The sequence below is a fragment of the Hypanus sabinus genome, chromosome 4, assembly GCF_030144855.1.
Source record: "Hypanus sabinus isolate sHypSab1 chromosome 4, sHypSab1.hap1, whole genome shotgun sequence".
Taxonomy (NCBI): Eukaryota; Metazoa; Chordata; class Chondrichthyes; order Myliobatiformes; family Dasyatidae; genus Hypanus; species Hypanus sabinus.
The window spans coordinates 172,075,367-172,089,635 of NC_082709.1; the positions used below are offsets into that span (position 1 = coordinate 172,075,367).

A 14,269-nucleotide genomic window follows, 5' to 3' on the forward strand; every position below is an offset into this window, starting at 1 on the left:
CACATCCACTGGTTCCCCTTTATCTACCCTATATGTTATGTCCTCAAAGAACTCCAACAAATTTGTCAAACATGACTTCCCTTTTGTAAAGCCATGCTGGCTTTGTCCTATTAAGCTATGTTTATCCAAATGCCCTGTTACTGTTTCCTTAATTATCGATTCCAACATTTTGCCAACCACAGATGTTAGGCTAACTGGCCTATAATTCCCAGCCTTCTGTCTATTGCCCTTTTTAAATAAAGGAGTTACATTAGCATTTTTCCAATCTGCCGGGACCATTGCCGAGTCCAGCAAGTTTTGAAAAATTATCACTAATGCATCCACAATCCCAACCGCCACTTCCCTTAAGACCCTAGGATGCAAGCCATCCGGTCCAGGGGATATATCCACCTTCAGTCCCATTAATTTATCAAGTACCATTTCCTTGGTGATTTGAATCATAGTTAGCTTCTCTCCCCCTGGAGCCCCCTGTTTATCCAGTGTTGGGATATTTTGAGTGTCCTCTACTGTAAAAACTGATACAAAATATTTGTTCAGCGTTTCCGCCATCTCCATGTCCCCTACCATTAATTTCCCAGTCTCATCTTCTAGGGGACCAACATTTACTTTAGCCACCCTTTTTCTTTTTATGTAACTATAAAAACTCTTACTATCTGCTTTTATGTTTTTCGCCAATTTACTTTCATAATCTATCTTCCCCTTCCTAATCAATCTTTTTGTTATTTGCTGCTGATCTTTAAAAGCTTCTCGATCTTCAATCTTCCCACTAGATTTAGCTACCTTATATAACTTTCTTTTTAGTCATATACTTTGCTTTATTTCTTTACTTAGCCACGGATAACTATTTTTTCTTTTACACGCTTTTTTCTTCAGTGTAATATATTTTTCTTGATAGTTGTAAAATAACTCCTTAAATATACACCACTGATCAAGTACCGATCTACCCTTTAATCTATTTTCCCAATCCATCTTAAGCAATTCCGCTCTCATACCATCATAGTCTCCTTTATTTAAGCTCAGTATGCTTGTTTGAGATCCAACCCTCTCATCCTCTAATTGAATATGGAATTCGACCATGTTATGGTCACTCATTCCAAGGGGATCCTTTACTAGGACATCTTTTATTAGTCCTGTCTCATTACACAGGACCAGATCTAAGACTGCTTGCCCCCTTGTCAGCTCAGTAATGTATTGTTCAAGGAACCCATCCCGAATACACTCAATAAACTCTTCTTCAAGGCTGCCATGTCCGACTTGATTAGTCCAGTCAATATGAAAGTTAAAACCCCCCATAATTATATCTGTTCCCTTATTACAAGCCCCAACTATTTCCTGATTTATGCTCCGACCAACTGAGTTACAGCTGTTTGGAGGCCTATAGACTACTCCCACCACTGCTTTTTTTCCCTTTACTATTTCTTATTTCTACCCAAATTGCTTCGTTATCCTGATCCTTTGAGCCAATATCATTTCGCTTTATTGCAGTGATTTCTTGCTTTATTAACATAGCCACCCCACCTCCTTTTCCTTCTTGCCTGTCTCTCCTAATTGTCGAATACCCTTGTATGTTTAATTCCCAGTCCTGGTCACCCTGCAGCCATGTTTCCGTAATTGCCACAATATCATAACCATACGTAATTATTTGTACCGTCAACTCATCAATTTTATTCCTAATACTACGTGAATTCAAATAAAGTACTTTCAAATATGTTTGACACTTATTTCCTACCTTTTCCTTTTGTACAACTTTACGCTTATCTCCGTACATTCTTTCCCCTCCTGACACACTCTGTCTTTTTATTCCTCCGCTTTTACCTACATCCATTACCTTCTCCATTGTCTTTTTAATTATTTGCTCTCTAGAATCCTCCCCCCCCCCCCAACTAGTTAGTTTAAAGACCTCTCTGCAGCCCTAGTTATATGATTCGCCAGGACACTAACCCCAGCCCGGTTCAGGTGAAGCCCGTCCCTCCGGAACAGTTCTCTCCTGTCCCAGTACTGGTGCCAGTGTCCCAACAAGCAAAACCCACTTCTCCCACACCAGTCTTTGAGCCACGCGTTTAACTCCCTAATTTTATTTAACCTAGCCAAATTTGCTCATGGCTCAGGTAATAATCCAGAGATTATTACCCTTGAGGTTCTGTTTTTTAATTTGACCCCTAGCTGCTCATATTCCTGTAACAGAACTTTCTTCCTTGTCCTATCTATGTCATTAGTACCGACGTGTACTAAGACAACTGGATCCTTGCCCTCCCACTGCAAGTTTCTCTCCAGCCCAGAAGAGATGTCCTTAACCCTGGCACCAGGCAGGCAACATTTCCTTTGGGACTCTCGCTCTCGGTTGCAGAGAACCCTATCTATCCCCCTGACGATACTGTCCCCTATTACTACAACACTTCTATTGACTCCCCCCTCTGGAATCGCCCCCCACTCCAGCAGTTTATGGTCAAAATGAAAATAAACGTCACTTGACTTGACTTGATCTCAAGTTCTCATTATTTGTTGTTGTTTATTTATATTTGCATTTGCACAATTTGTTATCTTCTGCACTCTAGTTGATCTTTCATTGATCCTGTTATAGTTACAATTCTATAGATTTGCTGAGTAGGCCCACAGGAGAATAAATCGCAGGGTTCATTTAATATCAGAGAGAGAAACAGTACGCAACCTGAAATTCTTACTCTTCACAGACATCCACGAAACAAAAGAAAACCTAAAAGAATGAATGACAGGAAAATGTTATAACCTCAAAGCCCCCTGTCCACCTTCCATGCATAAGCACCAGGGAAGCATCAACCCTCTCCTGACCTGCACCAGTGCCCAGCACCCACCAAGCAGGCAACAGGAGGCCACCAGAGATCTGCAGTCCAACAAAAAAAAAACTGGTCCATAACTCTCCCTCACTCTCTCTCTCTGTCGACAGAGAGGTGTTACCCTTTCCAGGAGAGGGGTTGTACATGGTGACATCTCAATAGTCTATTCTGTGCTGTGTCTCATAAAATAATTTTTTTTAAATATATGTACTCTGATCATAGATTTACTTTGAACTTTAATCATTAAAACATACTTAAAGGAGTTCAAACCTTTATTATGCCATGGACCAATATAAGTATGTTAATCATGCAGTGTAATTATCGTTATAGGAAGGCATATGAAAGTATTAAATAAAGTAGAAAATAATCAGCATAAAACTCAACAACAAAGAGGAAATTAAAATATAAGTACTGTATGTTAATGCACGTAGAACAAGATTCATTACTAATTATAATGGGAAACATGATCTAGTAGCATCAATACATTATGATCAGGACTGACAAGGAAGAACAACAGAAAGTGCTAGAAAAACTGCAGGTCGGGCAGCATCCGTGAAAGAAACAGTCAACGTTTCATCAGAACTTTGAAAGAAAGAGAACAAGTTAGTCTGGGTAGCAGAGAAGGTGGGGGAGGGTAGCTAGCTGCTGCAAGGGGAATTCCTGTTTTAGAATACAGAACACAGAACAGTACCGCTCAGGGAAAGGCCCTGCAGCCTGTGACATCTGTGCCTAACACAATGCTTAATTAAACTAATTCTCTTCTGTCTGCACGTAATCCATTTCTCTCTGTTTCCTGCAGGAAAAACCTCTTAAACGTACCTGGTTCCACCCTCCAATCCTGGCAACATGCTCGAGAGACATACCACTCTCTGTGATTACATATTTGTCCTACACATCACCTTTAACCTTTCCCTGCTCACCTTAAATGCATGTCCTCCAGCATTTGATATTTTCACCATGGGAAAATTATTCTGACTGTCTACTGTGTCTCTGCTGCTCACAATGTTATAATATTCTATCAAGTTGCCCTCAGCCTCTGACACTCCAGGGAAAACAACCCAATCTTGGCCAGTCTCCTCTTAAGGCTCATGCCTTCTGATCCAGACAACTTTTAGTAAACCTCCTCTGTATCCAGAGCCTTCAATATCCTTCCTATTATGCAGCAAACAGAAGTGCCCGCAATACTTCGAGTAAGGCTTAACTTCAATTTTATCCCACCACTGTCTTCAAGGAGTTTATACATTCTCACCATTACTATGCCTGTTTCCTCTGGGTGCTCTGGTTTCCTCCTACATTCTAAAGACACACAGTTTAGTAAGTTATAGGTTCGCTATGTTGGCACTGGAAACATGCTGACAATTGCAGGCTGTTCCCAACACATCCTCCGACTGTGTTGGTCATTGACGCTAAGGATGCAATTCACTGTAGGTTTCAGTGTAAATGTGACAAATAAAGCTAATCTTAAGACACAGCAGAAGAATTAGACCATTCAGCCGACTGAGTCTGCTCCACCATTATTATTATCTTCAACATTATTATCCCCTCCACCCAAATGGCCTCCCTCTTTTTGTAAGCTTTAACACCCTTACCAATCAAAAACCTATCAACTTCCTCTTTAAATGCAAAGCGGCCTCCACAGACAGCTGTGACCATGAGCTGCACAGATTCACCAGCATCTGGCTATATAAATTACTCTTTATCTCTGTTCTTAAGGACGTCCTTGTATTCTGAGGCTGTGCCCTCTGGTCCTAGACTCCTTCACTAGAGGAAACATCCTCTCCATTCTCCACTCTTTCTAAGCCTTTCAATATTTGAGAGGTTTTAATGAGCACCCACCACAGTACATACATCTATGCTTCCTCCACATGTAGCTGATGTTCTACTTGAAACAGCCCCACAAAGAATCACATTAACTGTAATTTCGGCTCCAAGTTGTTATTAGGAGCAGCACCGGGTGGAGCCCAGCTAAAGGATTGGAAATTTTCCTCTAAACACTGGGTGTGACTAAAATGCTGCAACCACTTATGATGACGACATTAACTCCTACTAATGCCCTGAAGAGAGCTTTCACCTTTGTGATCATTACTCTGTTGTGTGCTGCCAATCATATTCCCATTTTTTATCTGAATTTAATGTGCTAAGTATCATGGGAAATTAGCAATAATTGAACGTCACTGTCCCAGCAGTACAGACAAATAGGTGAACCTATAGAAATGAGGTGCAGAGGTTTTGTTGTCTGTGCACTGCGCAGAACCTATTCTCTCCTTGGCATTACGGGGGTTGCAAAGAAAAGAGCCATCAGGACCGTCACAGACACCGCTGAGCGAGCCTCCAAATGGCTATGGGTCAAGAGGTGTGACCTGTGGACCAATGTCGCCGGGACTCAAGCCAGGGCCTGATCAGTCTTGGCTGGGACACCTGGGTGAGAGTGTCTGATTTTGAAGGACCCAAAACATCAAGTGACCCCAGGGTACATCACTGACGGTGTGTCCCAGGATGTATCTCAGCATCAGGTTAGGTTTGGAGATCTGCTGCAGCAGTCATAATGAAAGTGTCCATGTTGAATTATGCATTACTTTATTCCTTTAATTAAATTCTCCATTCACATTATGAATTACTTCATGGGAGTTAGGAACATGGGAGTATAAGAAATAGGAACCAGAGTTGGACCTCTGGTCTTTAAAACTCAACTGTGAGGACCTCCAAGAGAATATTATAATGAATGACAAGAGATTCTGCAGATGCTGGAAATCCACAGTAACACAGATATAAGTATTAAATTAATTTCCTGACTCTTACCTCAATTTCCCAACAATTCAAGGCAAACATACTATGTACCTTCTTTACCTCCCTGTCCACTTGCCACTTCCAGGAAGCTAAGCACTTGGAATCCCAAGATCCCTCTGTACATCAATGCTGTTAAATGTCCTGCCATTAAGTATGTATTTTTCCCTTCCATTTTGAGTGAGATAATGTAGGCATTAAGGAGCAGTTGGGTTCCTTTGCATTGTGTTTAGCTATTAATTTTACTTTCATGGGAATGGCCATATCTTCAGTAAAGATTAAAAAAATCAAACATCTGGTACTTGTAACAGAGAAATCTATTACAAGTAATCTCCAGTGAGGCTGCTGAAATGCATAAGTTCTGAACGCGTTAAAATATCATAGTATTTTCCAATACTAAATTGAATTGAAGACCAAAGTTCAAAGTACATTTATTATCAAAGTATGTATACATTATACAACCTTGAGATTTGTCTCCTTACAGTCACAAAACAAGAAATCCAAAAGAACCCATTAAAAAAGACCAACAGACACCCAATGCACAGAGAGAGAGACAGACAGACAGACAGACAGACAGACAGACAGAGAAAGAGAGGGAGAGAGACAGACAGACAGACAGACAAAAGAAAAATGCACCAACCATGCAAACAATAAAAGCAAGCAACAACAGCAGCATTCAGAATGAAAGTGAGTACACAGGTGAAGCCCAGAGTCGCCGGAGCAGGCCCAAAGCCTCAGCCTCAGTTCAGGATATAATGGAGTAAATGTTGCAGAGCTCGCAGACACAAAGTTTCCAGGTTGGAGACTCAAGTTGATTTATCACGTGTACATCGTAAAAGACAGTGAAATGCACCATTTGCATTAACAACCAACACAACCAAGGGCCTGCAAGGTTTGCTACACATTCCGGTGTAGAGCGATGATGGAGGAAGACTGAGAAACACAATAAGGAAAGCATAGGTAAATTAGTAGGCTGAGGTGAATCACAAAAAGCATTAAAATTGAGATCATATTCCTAGATTTTTCTAGAAAGTGGTTAAAATGGGTATTAATCTTATTGGTGGAATGGTTTTAAAAGCAATTTAAGATTGCATTTCTCTAATGACTATCAGGCAGCCCCTTCCCAGGTAGAGCGAGGCCTCTGGTATCCCATCAGCATACCACAAAACACATTTCTCACAACTTCCACATGTAACCCAGAAAACAAATTTTAAGTTTCTCATATTGCACCATTTAATAATTCTCTACAAAGAATCTTAGAGTTTCCTACGATAAAGTTACCATGAAAATATAAGTTGTTCTAGTTGAACAGGCTGTGACCTCAATAAGGCTGTAGGGTGATCACATATTGAGACAGAATCAGATATTGGTTTCTGCAAAGCTGTGATGCTTTGCAGACCTCCTATATATTTTTCTTCCTGTGGTTTCCAGATATTCTTGCTGGTGCTCTAGTCAGAACTTTCCACTTCTTAATTGAAAACACAGTAATACTATTCTAAGAATAGAAACAACTCAGAATGAACTTGAGCTATAATTCTGCCACAATTTCATGATAAAAAGCATTTTTGAGACGGCTGTGGTAAAATTTTATCTGTTGGTAGCTTAGTACCGGAAGACTGGAGAGTGGCTAATGTGCCTTTATCTAAGAAGGTAAGCAACGACAAGCCAGGGAACTATAGGCTGGAGGGCCTAACCTCAGTGGTGGGGAAGTTAGTAGAGGGGATTCTGAGACACAGATCTTTTGCATTTGGAAAAGCAAAGACTATTTAGGAGTAGTCAGCATGCTTTTGTGATTGGGAATTTTGCTATTGCTTGGTGAGGGTCAGTGCTATTGCTGGAGCAAGTGGTGGGAAGGGGAGAGGGCTTTGGGGTTCTGTTGTTTCTGTCACTTATTCTTTGGGGTTTTTTTCTGTTTCACGGATGTCTGCAAAGAGGAAGAATTTCAGGTTGTATATTCTATGTATTCTCTGATATTAAATTGGAATCATTGAACTATTGCAATAACATCTCCTAAAACTAATTGAATCTCTGAAGTAGAATTGATGAGGGGGTAGTCTGTGTGGACTTCAGCAAGACCTTTGACAAAATTCCATATGGTAAACCTATCTGGGTGTGGAGGTCACTGAGAGACAGAGTGAACTAGCCAATTGCATAGAGGATTGGCTTGGTGGAAGGAGACAGAATGTGGTAGGAGTGGATTGCTTTTTAACTTGGAGACCTGTGACAAGTAATGCACCACAATGATCAGTACTAGATCTTCTATTGTTTGTCATACATATTAACAATTTGAATGAGAATGTAGGTGGCATAATTAGTAAGTTTGCAGAAGATATAAAAACTGGTGGCATAATGGACACTGAAGAAGGTTGTCTAAGGTTACAGCAGATCCAGATCAACTAGGAAAGTAAGCAAAGCGATGACAGATGGAATTTATCTCAGACAAGGGCAAGGTGATGTGCTTTGGGAAGTTAAACCAAGGAAGGGCTTACACAGACCCCTGGAGAGTGTTGTAGAACAGAGAGACCCAAGGATACAAGTACATAGTTCACTGAGAGTAGTGACACATATAGACAGGATAGTGAAAAAAAAATTGTTTAGCATGCATTGCCAGGATGATGAGTACAAAAGCTATGACATAATTTTAGAGTGTATAGGACATTCTTGACATCTAGAATATCGTTGGCACTTCTGGTCGCATACTGTAGGAGAAATATGATCAAGCTAGCAAGAGTGCAGAAACATTTTAACAAGAATGTTACCAGGACTGGACAATTTGAATTATGAGGAGAGATAGAGTAGGCTGGGACTGTTTTCTCTTGACCGATAGAGGTGCATAAAATCATGAGGGATATAGAAAAGGATGTTTTTTTCACAGTCTTTTCCCCAGGGCAAACAAATCTAAGACTTAATGGCATGGGTTCAAGATGAAAGGGGAATGATTTAAAAAGAACCTGAGAGTCAGCTGTTCACACAGAAAATGGCATGTATATGGGACAAGCTGCCAGAGGAAGACATAGAGGAGAATACAATTACAAGAAATTGGGATTTTCAGAGATAGAAAATGTTTAAAGATATATGTGTCAAATGCAGGCAAATGGAATAGAGGGACCCTAAGTTAGCATGGATGATTTGGACATAAAGGCCTATTCCAATGCTGAGTAGTTCTTTGATTCTATACATACCAATATGGCAGATAATTTAATGTGAACTGAACTATTAAAATGGCAAATATCTTAAAAGAAGTATTGTGGCATTCAAGTGTTAATGATAATTCACTCTTGGAATGTCAACATGACCAGAAGGGCAAATATTAATTTCCCACACAGCTTGTTCTGAGAAATAATGGTGGTCAGCTGTGGTTCATACAACTGAATAGTTGGCTGGGCAATCACAGGGGCAGAAATGTTAGTCATGTATAGCAGAAGAATATAAGCTAAACTGGTTAAGAACGATGGTTTGCTACTTTGGAGAATATTGCTGAATCCTTTGGATCTTCACGGTCATTTTTATTGATAACCAGCTTTAAACTTTCAATATTTTTATAAGAATATAAAAATAGAAAATCCTAGAAATGCACGGAAGACAAGTTGTAAACCATGGAAAGATATAATCATAATTGGTATTTTAGTAGGCAAACTGAAATAATTTCATAGATTTGCAAGGTTGTTTTAATGGATGCATTAGGCTTTTTATGGAGTGTTGGAGAGTCTTTGATGTGTAAGATATTAACGATCAGGAACAGCAAATTGATAGGCATTAAATGGGAAAGTTGTCAGAAGCTTCAGACAGAGAAGACAAAACAGAATGGCTCCTCTTAAAGAAAGGAGCCAACAGATATCATGCTCTGACCCACACAGCAAGAATATATTAAAATGCAGAGGAAAACATTGGCAAAAGGCCAGAAAAAAGAGAGATAAGACATCTGACTATGAAGTTCAGAGGGATGGTAGTTATAGTATGTTTATCTCTCAGAAATGAAGATAAAACCCACAAGAAAACAAGTTGCTTATCTTTAACTAGAATTGTGCACATTGAAGAGTGTAAGGATGATAAAGAAGAACAGAATTTTGGACATTACTTCTGCAGGGCAAATATAAATTTTTCAGTTTTGTTGGTGACCCTATAACTCTCCGACCTTTATTACATTGTTGTCACCAAGAGAGTCATAGATGTCTTTGAGCAATCTATCAATAGGCTGACTGTGCTTTTTCTCTGAGTGTGGAGGTGCCCCTCAGTACCTGCCTCCAGAACACTATTGCCTGGCGAATTCCAAAAATGCTACACTGTGACAAGGATGGGAGAAGTTAACTTGCCCATTATGTTCTGTTGAACAGATCATTCAAAAAAAAAGGAAAGACAATGATGAAGATGATGTGGGATGTGAGTGAACCAACAATGTACAGGATTATAGGGTCACTTCAGATGTTGAAAGTTTGAGTCACACAGGATGCAGTTATATAAAAAAAATTCTCCTGCCATTCTACACAAAACAAACCATTAGTCCCGAATGTGCCCGTTTCACATTCACCAGTAGTGTCTGTCATGTATTCACGTTCTTTGTGAAACAACTGCCGCTGTCTGAAAGGAGCTTGTACATTCTCCCTGGGACCGCTTGGGGTTCCCCCAGGTGCTCCAGTCTCCTCCTATAGTCCAAAGACATACCAATTGGTAGGGTAATCAGTCATTGTAAATTGTCCCATGAGTAAGCGAGGGTTAATTCAGGGGTGGCTGAGCAACGTGGCTCCAAGGTCAGGAAAGGCCTATTCTGCACGACATCTCAATAAATAAAAATATATAAACTGAAAGAGCCCTTCTTGTATTAACAGGAAGGCCTTATTGGATTCATATTCATTCATAGGATGTGCACATTGCAGGCGTTATTCATCCATGCCCAGTTGCCCCTGAACCAGCCCAGACAGACTGGAAAGCCCCAGTGTGGAGGTGGGTGTCCGGCTGATTTCACTCACTCACCCACAATGTTCATTCCACTCTCCGATGGCTGTTGTCTCTGCGAGTTTCACGGCGTTTTTGCCCCCACTAGTATGATTTTGCACCCCCCTTTCTCTGCGCAGTGGTTATGGTCTTTCTTTTTTAAAATTTGGTTCTTCGATCTTCTTGTCTTATGACTGCCTGTAAGCAGACAAATCTCAGGTTGTTTAATTTATACATACTTTGATATTGCTGTTGATGTTTGATGTTAAACTGAGGGCAGAATACACTCAACCACACTGGTGAGCTTAGGGTCACCTACAGGCAAGACCAGGGGAAGATAATGCATTTCCTTCCCAAGGATATCAGTGAACAAGATGGGATTTTACAAATGGGCATTACATTTTCAATAGTTAAGCTTAGAGCAGATGTCTTTATATAGGCCTATACATACCTCATACTTGCCGCCTTTAAAAGCATTGACCCGAAATCTGCCTTTCTCTTTATCATTCTTCCGTTCTTCAGTGTGTGCAGTTCCAAATAAAGATAGACAACTTGTTTTCTTGTGTGTTCTGTAACATGTCAGCATTAAAAAAAAGGAGGATGTACTAAATGGCCTAATAGCCTTAAAGTTGGATGTATTCCCAGGGCCTGATGAGATGGATCCCAGGAGAGATTACTAGGGCCCTGACAGAGATTTTTAAATCTCTTCAAGCCACGGGCAAGGTAGCAGATTAATAGAAAGTAGCGAACAGCAAACGTCTTTATTCAAGAAGTGTGGCAACTATAAGATGGGTAATTTTAGGCCTTTGAGACTAATGTCAGTGTAGGGAAGTTATTAGGAAAAAATTCTGAGGGACAAGATTAATCTATATTTAGAAAAGTAGAGATTAATCAAAGATATATCGTGGGTTTTTAGGTCTTGTCAGGCCAGTTTGATTGAATTTTTTCAAAGAGTTAACAAAGTGATTCGATGCAGGCAGGGCAGTTAATGAGAAGGAACTAGATAGAAATTGGTCAGAAAATTAGAGCCCTTGGGATCCAGAGCAAGTTGTCAAATTAGATCCAAAACAGGCCTGGTAATGGGAGGCAGATGGAGATGGTGGAGGGCTGTTATTGTAATTGGAAACCTGTAATCAGAGCGTTATCACAGGGATCAGCGCTGGAAGCTTTACCGTTTGTTATGAATATTAATGATCTGGATATGAATGTATGATTAGTAAGTTTGTAGATGACACAAAAATTACTTACTTATGCCCATCATCCCCTCTGGAGCAGAGACTGCCGACGGCAGCTTCCCAGAGTCCTCTGTCCTGGGACAGTCTTTCAAGTTTTCCCCAGGTGTAGCCTATCACCAAAGACCCTTCCTCTCCCAGGGGTGAGGTCTTTGGAGCTCCTTCTGGTGTTTCTGTAGCTCTGAGCTTTCACAAGATAGGGTTCCTAGCCCTATGACCAACCCTTCCCTTTTTACAGCTGGGCTTGGGGCGACGCATGGCAGAGCTGACACAAAAATTGCTTATGTTAAGACTTAAGTTACAGGATGATATTAATCAATATTGTGTTCCATTCTGGTCTCCTCATTATAGGAAGGATGTGGAAGCTTTAGAGAGGGTGCAGAGGAGATTGATCAGGTTCCTGTCTCGACTAGAGAGCATGTCTTATGAAGATGGGTTGAGCGAGCTGGGGGTTTTCATTTGGAGCAAGGGAGGATGAGAGGTGATTTGATAGAGGCATACAGGATGATAAGAAGCATTGATCGAGTGGACTGCCAGAAACTTTTTCCCATGGTGGAAATTGCAACACAAGGGGACATAATCTTAATTTTGTGGAAAGTATAGGGGATGTCAGAGGCAAGCTCTTTACACAGAGAGTAGTGGGTGCGTAGAATACCCTGCCAGGGGTGGTGGTGGAGGCATTTAAGAGATTCTTAGACAGGAACACAGATGATAGAAAAATGCAGGACGATGTAGGAGGGAAGGGTTAAGTCGATCTTGGAGTAGGTTAAAAGGTCACCACATCAACGAGGGGCTTGTACTGTGCCGTAGTGTTTTATGCTCTGTGTTCTAATTTATGAGATGGCAGATAGAATTTAAACAGGATAAGTGAAAGCTGATGCAGTTTGGGGGCAGGGGTGGTATTATTAAGGGTAGGACATACTCAATAAATGGTAGGGCCTTAGGGAGTATCAAGGAATAGAGAGATTTTAATCTACATGTCCATTGATGCTTTGACGGTGCTGGCACGGGTAGATAAGACGGGGAATAAAGCGTACAAGATACTTGCCTTTGTTAGCCAGGGCACTTCATACAAAAACATGGTGATTATGATTCAACTTTACTTAACTATTAGTGAGGCTACAGCTGTGTTCACACCTGGACACCAAACTATAAGAACAATGTGATTATATTGGAGAGGACGCAGAGAAGATTTACAGGGAAGGACTGGATAGGCTCTACCTTCCTTGAGGCAGAGAAGGCTGAAGGGAAGCATGATCAAGGTACACAGGACTATGAAGGGCATAGCTAGTGTAAGTAATAGGGAAACTTCTCCACATAGGAGTTGTCAAATACAGAGTAACATAGACTCAGAGTAAGGGGAACGGAAGATTGGAGGAGATCTGAAGCGATTGTTTACCCACAGGGCTCATCAAATCTAGAACACACTCTCTGAAGGAACGCTGAGGGTGATTATCTCACAACATTTAAGAAATATCTAAATAAGGACTTAAATTGTAGTCATTGAAGACTGTGGGCCAAGTGCTGCTAAATAAGATTAGTATATCAAGAACTCAGGGAGTGTGCACATCAACTCACTGCTGTCTTCACGGGTGTCTTCAATGCTTCATTTATCCAGGACGCTGGTCCCACATGCTTCAAATCAGCCACCAACATCCCTGTACCAGGGATCTCGACACCTTCAGAACTGAACGCCCAGTGACACTGACAGCAATCACCTTGTGCTTTGAAGGGCTGGTAATGGCACATACCAAAACTTCCATTCCTGCCACACTGGACACTTACCAATATGCTTACCTACAGAACCAGTGTATATCTGATGCCATATAATCTGTCATTCACCCAGCCCTGACACACCTAGAAAACAAGAAGATGTATGTTAGAATAGTTTTTCTGGATTCAGTTCAACTATGAGAATAGGTTGAGCGAACTTGGCCTTTTCTCCTTGGAGCGACGGAGGATGAGAGGTGACCTGATAGAGGCGTATAAGATAATGAGAGGCATTGGTCGTGTGGATAGTCAGAGGCTTTTTCCCAGGGCTGAAATGGCTAACGTGAGGGTGTGTAGTTTTAAGGTGCTTGGAAGTAGGTGCAGAGGGGATGTCAGAGGCAAGTTTTTCACATGAGAATGGTGTGTGTGTGGAATGCACTGCCAGTGACGTTGGTAGAGGCGGATACAATAGGGTTTTTAAGAGACTCTTGGATAGGTACATAGAGCTTAGAAAAATTGAGAGCTATGCAGTAGGGTAATTCTAGGCAGCTTCTAGAGTAGGTTACACGGTTAGCACAACATTGTGGGCCAAAGGGCCTGTGATGTGCTGTAGATCTTCTACATTCTATATTCTAGATAGATACTTCATGGTTGTACTGGATACATTGAACCAAATGGCCTATTTCTGTGCTGTTTGACTCTATGACATCATGACAATCCCGAAGTCTAGACATGACCACTGAAAAGAGGCAGGAATAGCAGGGATACCACCACTTGCTATTCCCTCTCAAAGTCACA

The 14,269-nt window shown here is 41.0% G+C and overlaps 1 long non-coding RNA gene across 1 annotated transcript in view; it reads right to left on the reverse strand.

Annotated features, from left to right (window-relative positions):
* LOC132392398 (uncharacterized) overlaps positions 1–11,099 on the reverse strand; it is a 30,189-nt gene extending 19,090 nt beyond the window's left edge. Inside the window, exons 1-2 of the long non-coding RNA XR_009511519.1 lie at positions 10,981–11,099; positions 10,569–10,727 (exon numbers count right to left, since the gene is read on the reverse strand). This is a non-coding gene — a long non-coding RNA (uncharacterized LOC132392398). The remainder of the gene's footprint in view (positions 1–10,568; positions 10,728–10,980) is intronic.
* Positions 11,100–14,269: the final 3,170 nt, after the last annotated feature.